The sequence below is a fragment of the Bubalus bubalis genome, chromosome 1 (genome assembly GCF_019923935.1).
Source record: "Bubalus bubalis isolate 160015118507 breed Murrah chromosome 1, NDDB_SH_1, whole genome shotgun sequence".
NCBI classification, from domain to species: domain Eukaryota; kingdom Metazoa; phylum Chordata; class Mammalia; order Artiodactyla; family Bovidae; genus Bubalus; species Bubalus bubalis.
This window is the reverse complement of record NC_059157.1, coordinates 71,049,765-71,060,414: the sequence shown is the minus strand read 5'-3', so window position 1 is coordinate 71,060,414 and position 10,650 is coordinate 71,049,765.

The following is a 10,650-nucleotide window of genomic DNA, read 5'->3' as shown; positions in this document are numbered from 1 at the left end:
CCCCTGTTGAAATGGACCTAAAATTCAAATAACAAAGTTAATACTGAGTATTAAGAATTTAATCTGTTCTTAAAATGAGAGTCACCTGTACAGATCTCATTTGTTCCTTCAGTTATTCACTAATTTGACAATATCTATTGAGTACTCTTTTCAAATTATTATAGAAATTAAGATTTTTTTTTAACCATTATTCTTGGAATCTGGAGATCTTAAAGGTAATGTGTCATGTCATCCTTTGAAACATTTTCCTCCACCTCTGTCTTGGGCATAAAGTGTGTTTGCCATGACTAAGGTGTGGCAACATAATGAGAGATTTTGGAATCAGACTTTGTAGATTCAGATCTTTGTCTGAAAACTTCCTCTCCCCCACAGACAAACTCAACATCTCTGAGCTTTAACTCTTCATCTTTTAATGAAAGTATTACAATTGGGCTTTAGCACAGTTTCTTGCCATAATAAAGACACTAAAATATAATAGCTATTGTTTTTCAAAGACTTTACTTTTTTTACAAGATATGATGAAACAGAAAATTCTGCAATGCAAGTAATTTCAATTGCTGCCTGTAACTTTCATTAATCTCTTATTGTGTTTGTGTGTGTGTGTGTGTGTGTGTGTGTGTGTGTGCATATATGTGGAGGGAGAAAAATTAAATGTTTATATGGAAAATGGGACAGTCATGTTAGAATGATAAGATAAAGGATTTAAAGGTTAAAGGTCAAAAGTCCCTGAAGCCTTCAGTCCTCCAAACTGCAAGATTGAAAAGATGAACAGGTTAGAGGGGTTCCTCAACTGAGAAATTGAAGCACAGTATAAATCTGCTGAAATGCTGTCTCTAAATTCCAAAAACATCTCAACTAGAACACTCTATTCAATATCAGACCAATTATGTATGATTGCGTACTGTTGTTATATATTGGAAATGTATTCTGGTAGGCTTTTAAACAGGCAGGAAGAGATAATACTGATAATACAATGTGGAGTAAGCATTTAAAACAAATCAGATATTTTCTTGTGTTAATGTTTATAAATTAAGATAATACTATTGCCTGACTGAAATTTTTTTCAGTTTATTTGAAAACTCAATAATGTGTACTCAGCATTTCGGACAGAAGGGATAATTGGTTTTAGGGGCAATCCTATCAACTTTTAATTAATTCTTTGGAAGTCTTGCAACAGAACAGAGAGCATAAAGTAATGCTATAAATGGGTTACATGACCCTCACTTCCTTCAAAGCCATGTTTCAAAAGGAAATCTATATGTGCAGTACTTCTAAACTTCAACTAAAAATAGTTTTAATGATCAAATTCTTGAAGTTGAAATAGAAAAGGAAATATGCCTATTCCTTGTTATTGAACTGCTTTGAGAAGAAAATATCTTGAAAATCAAAATGAACTAGTCAGTCTCCATTTCCCAAGAGAATATATATAAAGGGGGGAGGAGGGGAGTGATGATCTCGAATTCTCTTGGGAATGAATATTGAAGGAAGATTTAACTCAAGTTCATAATTGCACCTAGTACATTCATCCTCTTCACAGAAATAGTAGAACCTTTCTCTCAAAAAATAGTCTTCAAAAGATGATACGGATATAGGACAGCAATGGAGATGCAGACATAGAGAACAGATTTTTGGACATAGTTGGAGAGGGAGAAGGTGAGATGATTTGAGAGAGTAGCATTGAAACATATACAATGCCATATGTAACATAGGAGCCAGTGGGAATTTGTTATATGACATAGGGAACCAAAGCTGATGCTCTGTGACAACCTAGAGGGGTGGGAGGGAGGTTTTTGAGGGAGGGGACATAAGTATACTTCTGGCTGATGGTTTCTGCCATTGATGTATGGCAGAAATCATCACAATATTGTAAAGCTATTGTCCTCCAATTAAAAATAAAATAAATGGCATTCATACATTTACACAACTATGCCCACCTGGGTTAATGCTACATTTTAAATAATAAAAAATGGTACAAATCAATTTATGTCATCTCAACTTACAATACTGAATTTGGGAGAGACTTGAACCACATAAACTGAAAAGACCAACTATATGTACAATAGATGTCTTGAGTTGAAGGTTGAAGAAAGTCACACATATACAAGTTCTCAGAATCTTCTTTTTCCCCCCTATCATATGTTAGTGTGGAATTTTGACACATAAAAAGGAATTTTTTTCATATGAAAGCTGTTACTTATGACTTGTTCAAAACCTGATTCTGGTTTCGGAGCATGGTGTCTGTTCCAGCTGTACTGTTTTTAATACCTCCACTAACTTCAATCCTCTTTGTCCCTCTAATAAGTGTCAGAGGTTGAGAAAGAAGAATATCCTATTCCAGTGAAGCTGAGTTCAGGCCAACTCAATCCAGGTCATATATGGAGTTAAAGCACTTTGCTATAAGGAATGTGTGTTATGAGAGAGAAGGTCAGATCACTGGTCCATATTGTTTGTATTTACTAGCATGATTAATAAATAACTGCTGCTGCTAAGTCACTTCAGTCGTGTCCGACTCTGTGCGACCCCAGAGACGGCAGCTCACCAGGCTCCCTCGTCCCTGGGATTCTCCAGGCAAGAACACTGGAGTGGGTTGCCATTTCCTTCTCCAATGCATGAAAGTGAAAAGTGAAAGGGAAGTCGCTTAGTTGTGTCCGACTCTTAGCGACCCCATGGACTACAGCCTACCAGGCTCCTCCATCCATGGGATTTTCCAGGCAAGAGTACTGGAGTGGGGTGCCATTGCCTTCTAGGGTATATATCAATAGTTCTGCATTAAACACTGTCCTGCTACGTATATTTTACATATTTTCATTTTTCGAAGATAAAACTCAGAGTGAGATTATAGTGTCTAATTTTAATAGCTGTTATGAAATTCTTTTCCAAAATTACTAACTCATATTTTTCTAGCAATGTGAAGAATATAATTTACCCACATTCTAGTTAGCAATAGATACAATTGTTCTCTTTATATTTTACCAGTTGTGGAGGGTAAAGTATTATCTTTATGTTCATATTTCTTCCGTTCCTCCTACCTTTCACACACTATTCTAGGTATCATATTAAAATTGTGAACAAAAGACAAGTTCTGTTCTCATGGAACTTATATTCTAAGAGGGAAACACAAGTAATTAACAGGTAGACAAGTAATATAAACTTAGTCTTCAGTAAACTACTAAGATTTTGTATTTTACAGTTGTTGATCTTAATCATTGTGTTGAAAAAAATTTTCTGTAAATATTTTTGTCTATTGACTTTATGATCTCCTTTGTCACATTTTATGCCATTAAATATCTTTTTATTTTCAAATTTCTGGTGTACCAATCTTATTTAAGCAGATTTCTTCTACCACTAGATTGCAAATTGAAACCCTAGACTTTTTCCTAATATTTCTGATGAATCAATAAGTATTGCAGCTTTTAAATAAAGGCAATCTGGATGATCAGAAATAAAGTAATCAGTGTTGGCTAAAAGATATGGAAAGTGGCTCATAAAGGAGGTGAAACTCATTGAGAGTCTTTGAAAGATGATAGAATTTAAATCGGTAAAGAGAAGCTGCAATTTTTAAAAAAAAAAACTTGGAGCCATGCCTGAGAAGATACATTGCATATATATTACTCTGTCTTGAAGAGATAGATCACTAAATCCCACATATTTAGTGATGAGAATCTGAATCACTTGTTAAACTAGACAATTACACGATTACTACACAGTTACTTATAAATAACTTGTCAACAGCTTCATAATACATAGGAATAATTATGAAGACAATAAAAGTACAGCAACAGCTAACTGTTGACCATTTTGCCCTCATACATTATTTTTCTAATTATGATCAAAAGAGAGAAGTATTCCAACCAGCCAATTTATCTATAAAGTTCTCTGATGTAGATTATTGAGTGTGTTTTTTATTCTAAAAGGTATGAGTTTTACATTTTTCAACATCTTTTCTGGACAAATTAGACTGCAGTGTTACAAATTATGAAGAAATTTTTATATCTATTACAAGGTAAATTTGAAATTTGTAGCTCTTTTTAAATTAGGAAATAAAGTTTTTTTTTAAATTAACCTGTGAATTTTTCTTTTATTTTCCCCACATCTTTCTCTTATAAATAAAAGCAATAAAAGCATCCTAAATATAACTAAGTAATTTTTTCCCACCTATCTTTTTATATCTGGGTTGACTATCTTCCATAAGAAATAAATCAAAGTACCCATTATATTAAAAATGGCTTCATACCATTGTCTTCATACAGGGAGAAGACATATTTATTTGTTCTGCAAATGTGTATTCACAGTCACATTAATTGTTTTCACAATTCATAAATTTTTCTGCCTTTGCCATGTAATGTATTATGTCTCATAGCACCTTATACTTGATAGCATTTTAAATTTCAAAGAAATTTTGTGTATTTTAACTGAACATATTGAGCTCATCATGGGATAATAGGGTTACTATGAGTTATTTGAAATGATTTTCTACTTTATTTGCCTTTCATCTCTTTTAAATGCTGGTATATTCTTAAACTGGGGCTTCCCTGGTGACTCAGAGGGTAACGTGTCTGCCTGCAATGCAGGAGACCTGGGTTCAATCCCTGGGTATATGGTTTTCAATATCATGTAGCTAAATAGACACACACGCACACACATGTATATTTTAATTTTGTACGATCAAGTTATTCAACCCTTACTGCTTTTCCATAGCTCTGTTATGAGTTCCCCCAAAAAGAATGCAAACTGAGTGACTTGTTGGAGATAACTCTGTTTGTACAAACCTAAATCTCACTGAATTTTATTTTCTGCCTTATTGCATGCAATTTGCTTCTTCTCCTATATATTTTTTCACATCATTACTCCTTTTCAAGTTTAATCCATTAAGTGTTTTGTAGAATTTTCTTTCAGTGTAATAGCCCTGTGCATTTAGAATACAAATTGTATACTACACCCATTTTTCTTACCACCTATTGTGCATTTAAAAGTCATTTATCTATGCCACTAAAACATTTTAGAGGAAGCAGGTATGTCACTAGGTTGGACACCTAAATGGTTTCACAGACTTCTCTAAATATAAAGAGTCCTCCATATTTTATACTTTGAAGAGAGTCAGGACAGTTCCTATACAGAAGAGAAACTCCAAATTTTGACTCTTCTAGTAATAGCAGTGTTAGTTGCACACCTGCGTCTGGCTGTGTGTGACCCCATGGACTGTTGCCCGCCAGGCTCCTCTGTCTATGGAGTTCTCCAGGCAAGAAGGCAACAGTGTGTTGCCATGTCCTCCTCCAGGGGATCTTCCTCAACCAGGGATGGAACCCACATCTGTTACATATCCCCCATTGGCAGCCTGGTTCTTTACCAATAGCACCACCTGGGAAGTCCTAACTGTGTTCTAATTTATTAAAAGCTTTATTGACAAAATTTGGATTAGCCTGATAAAAATATATTACATTTTTCTTTTACGTTTTCTTCCTTCTATCCTGGAAAGTGTTAGTTGCTGAGTCATGGGGCTCTTGGAACCCCATGGACTGTAGCCGGCCAGACTCCTCTGGCCATGGACTTATCCATGCAAGAATACTGGAGTGGGTAGCCATTTCTTTCTCCAGGGGATCTTCCCAACCCAGGGATTGAATCCAGATCTCCTGCATTTCATTCCAGATTATTTACTGTCTGAGCCACCGGGGAAGCCTCCTGAGCTCCTCTGATCCTGGACAATTACATGATTAGATAGTTTCTGGGACCAGAACAGAATCTTTTGCTGTGGTTACAGGCCACACTCAGGTGATTTCTCCACAACTCTTGGGTTCTGGCTTAAAAAGAAATAATTTGTAGCTGTGTCTTTAAATAGAGTCCTATAATTTATAAATTCACTTTAAGAGGTCTTTGTGATATGCAGTGACTACTGGCCTACCCTTGACATTTTGTCCCTTTGTAATTGTAGCATAGTTTCAACCCTAATAATGGATCATTGATGTTACTTCTTTTTCTTTTGATTAGAAAATTCTAAGACATTATTTTCTAAAATTTTACATCAATTCAATGCTACTGTATGTTGGATAAATCCAACGTACAGTGTATTTCACACTTTGCTAACTTTGAGAAGATTAGCACAAATTAAATTTCACATTAACCAGCCTAAAGCCATGAACAGGAAACTAGGCTCTAGGGTATTTGGTTAATTGTGCTAAAAATATATTCATGTTATTTGTGTAGAGCATAAATGTAGCAAAACTAGTTATTTAAATAAAATACTCTGAGTTTAATTTCTTCTGCTTTCCCATTCATTTGTAGATGTGAATAATAATGACTTGATATTCTGAAAATCTGGTAGATAATAGTTCACCAAACTGTTATCCTTTTATTATTTTGTAAGTGTTTGAGAGAGAGATACATTGTAAAATCAACTTTTTAAATGTATGCTTTTATTCAGGTTCTTTATTTTATTAGTTTGTAACCATTCAATATAAGCATATACTTAGAAAAAAAGGAAAATCGTAGTTAGATCAATTATATATATATGTATATATACACACACAAATTTAAAAACTATTATTCATTAAAAACTTGAAGTGTAAAGTCACTCTACTCTTTATTACATCTTTTTAATTTAATGATCAAAAACAGCATTATTGCTTGTATGAATAGATGTGCATTTCTCTAAGGATGGCACTGTTAAGGCACAAGGATTTCATTAGATTTTAAAGGGTTTCTGTGTCCCCAGATGTTACTATATAAAATATTAAATGTTTTCAGAAATGATGACAAGTTTTAAGGAACTTGTAAAATAATTGTGATCCCCAGTGTTGGTCTGGAGTAATTGCCAGCTCCTTATTAATGTCATCGGATGAATCCCTAAAATATCCTAAAATAGCTATCAAGCAGGTACACTGTATTTTTATCTCATTTTTCTCTTCCTTGAATTTTGTCAAATGGCTACATAGAAGACAAAGACACTGAGAAGTTTTAAACCTAAAAAACTCCAGCATATTCCATCTTTCAATATTGCTTAGGCCTTGTACTTAGCATTTCATTTTTCTTGCTGCTACACTCACATTTGCTCATAGACCATTAGCCATGAAAGTTTGCCCTCTTCATTATTTTGTTCCCATTCAGTGGTTTAACCAATCTGTGACAAGGGTGATGCTTCCTTTTTGCACCCTGGTATCTTGTATTTTTAATTTAACATTTGAATTGTTAATATGTCTTGATTATTATAAGCTCTAACCCATTGGATTACATTTCTAAACCTGGAAATAGACCCACTCAGGAAAGGGAAATCAGTGGTCCATTTGAATGCTAATTACTATACAAGTCTTGTCTACTGTATCAAAACAGCATAAACATGGTCATCAGGGGAGGTGAAAAAAACCATTAAAATGCTCCCCGGGAGACTAAGCTCATTAGAACCTACACTGATACCCAACAAAGAAGAAAAAGAGTTGCTTAGCTGGATCCATTCCTCTTCTGGATATGTAATCCATATACTCAGTAAGGATTCAACATATTATTCCCTATCAAAATAAGAAAAAAGACATTTTTGAAACCTTTCAAAATATAAAAGTTGAAGCTAGGACAAAGATGCTTCAATGAAAAGAAAGAAGACTGTACAAAATAAAGTTTAGTTAAGGTTTCTGTGAAATAGTTTTATTTCATAAAAAATGAAAACATTTTACATTAAAGAATTTTCTTTAAAAAAAGAAAAGGTGGTAGTTATTGACAAAACACTTGTTTTCACTAACTTGTGTCTATTAAGCACTTCAGATACCTGTTTATCTTATCTGGATTGCCTCATGCAGTTTTAACCAAGCTGATTTAGACATTTTGACTAGTATTTCTAAAATGTCATTAAAGTTTTAGCTGATACATAAACTAAAATTTTCATTCATGGGAAAGGAATAGGCAATGACACTGGACACAAACAGAAACTGAGGCAAAAATATCACCAAGCAAATATTTTCTTGACTCTCACTTACATTTTGTTATTTTATTCAATGACATTTAACTATAAGATATTCTTTCTAGTATAATTTAATTAGATCTGTATCAGTTTATCCAGAATATAATCCATGTTGTTATTATCAATTCCTTCAATCAGTAGCTTTTAAACTCTCTGTGCATCACATTATTGGGGATACTGGTAAAACCAAGATTCCTGGGGCCCAGTGCCCATTGGGAACCTGCATGTTTAACAACCACTCCAGGTAATTGTGCTGTAGCTGGGCACATTACCTCAAATAGATAGCATTAATTAAATGATGCTGTGTCTGTCCATTTTCAGTTAATTTATCTGTGCTTCACTGAGAGATCTGGATGATATATTGTTGGGACTACCTCTGTTTTTTAAAAAGAAGAAAAGGGAATGAGAGAACTGTTTTTTTGTTTGTTTTATTAATTTTTACTGGAGTATATAGTTGCTTTACAATGTTTGTTAGTTTCTTGATACACAACAAAGTGAATCAGTCATATGTATACATTCATCCACTCTTTTTTCTATTTCCTTCCTAATGTTCCAACAACAGAGCATTGAGTAGAGCTCCCTGGACTATACAGTAGATATTCTCATAGTTACCTATTTTATGCGGTGTGCTAGTCACTTAGTCACTTCCAGCTCTTTGCAACACTATTGACTATAGACCACCAAGCTCCTTTGTCCAGGGGGTTCTCCAGGCAAGAATAATGGAGTATGGGTTGCCATTCCCTTCTCTAGAGGATCTTCCCAACATAGGGACTGAACCCAGGTCTCCTGCATTGCAGGCAGATTCTTTACCACTGAGTCACCAGGGAAGCCCATTTTATACAGAATAGTGTATATATATATATATATCTCAATCCCAATCTTTCAACTCATCACTGCCCCCCACCCTGCCACTCTTGGTAACCATAAGCTTGTTTTCTACATCTGTGACTCTATTTCTGCTTTACAGATAAGTTCATCTGTACCATTTTTCTAGATTCCAAATATAAGTGCTATTATATGATATTTGTTTTCCTTGAGAGGACTATTTTAAATGTCTATAGCATTTTTGACTCAAATGACTGTATTTTTTCACTTTAATTAGATTTTACCTGGTTTTAGCATTTTATAGATCTTTATTTTTCACATCATATGGCTTTAAACACATTATATCATGAAAGTTGATATAACATCAAATTACCTTTTTACATACTCATTAAAGGAGAAGGCAATGGCACCCCACTCCAGTACTCTTGCCTGGAAAATCCCATGGACGGAGGAGCCTGGAAGGCTGCAGTCCATGGGGTCGCTGAGGGTCGGACACGACTGAGCGACTTCACTTTCAGTTTTCACTTTCATGCATTGGAGAAGGAAATGGCAACCCACTCCAGTGTTCTTGCCTGGAGAATCCCAGGGACGGGGAAGCCTGGTGGGCTGCCGTCTATGGGGTCGCACAGAGTCAGACACGACTGAAGTGACTTAGCAGCATACTCATTAAAAAGCATGATAGTTATGGTATAGTAAGAAATATATTTGGACTTTGTCCCTGGCACAGAGTTCCTAAAACCCTTGGAATTTTCTGAGTGAATGGAGTATCTTCTATTATTCATCAGAAATCCCTTTTGATCTCACCTGAGGTTATACTAATGAGGTGATTTGGGTTGGGGTCCTACATAGCCTCAGGATGGGGCTGGTCAGTGGAAAGAATGATTAGAGGGTTGGCACTGTCAACTCCATTCACTGACCTCTAAAAAGGGGAAGATGGGGATGGAGATTAGGCTGTATAAATATTTCTGACCAACAAGATTTGGTAAGCTTCCAGGATGATGAACACATGTAGGTGCTGGGAGGTTGATGGACACAGAGACGCTCTGCACATGGCTGCTCCATACTGTGCCCTATGTATTCCTTACATCTGGCTATTTCTAGTATCCTTTTACAATAAGCCAGTAAACATAAGCAAAGCATTTCCCCCAGTTCTGTGAGTCGTTATAGCAAATTGTCAAACCCAAGGAAGGGGTTATGGGAATTCCAATTTATAGTTCTTTGATCAGAAGACCTCAACTCGCCATTAGCATCTGAAGTAAGGGTAGTCTTGTGGGACTGAGCCCTTAACCTGTAGGACTAGAAGAGAGTGTCAGAACTGAGTAAATTTGTAGGATGTCCAGCCAGTGTCTACTGTGAATTCCTGGTGTCAGGAAAAAATCCACACATTGTGGGGCTGGAAGAATTGAGTCTGTGAGTAGAGATTAACAGATTTTCCTTTCAATAATGAAGTGAACATCATTTAAAAGGTGGAGGCATACCTTTCTAGCCCAAAAGATTCACCAAGATGATAGTGGTCCCTTCACAAACAGATATTGAAGACCAAAAATAACACACACATGCCAGATAATGTACAAGGCATTGGTTGTTCAAAAGACTGGCCCTAGAGAGAACTGGATATCTTGTCTTTTACTTCTTTTCCCTTTTAATTTACCATTTATAAATGATCTGATTAAATACAACTGATGAATTAGTCTATATTCCTAGATATTTGGGGGATTAACAGTATTTATATTTTTTAATTCTATGCAGTTGAAATGGCAATTGTAATATATATGCTCCTAGTTCTTTAATAATGATTCTTTAGATCTCAGAGAAAAAGAAAAGCTGTCAGAACATGATCAGAAGCATTTTGGAAAAAGGAAGCAGCATAAAAATAAAAG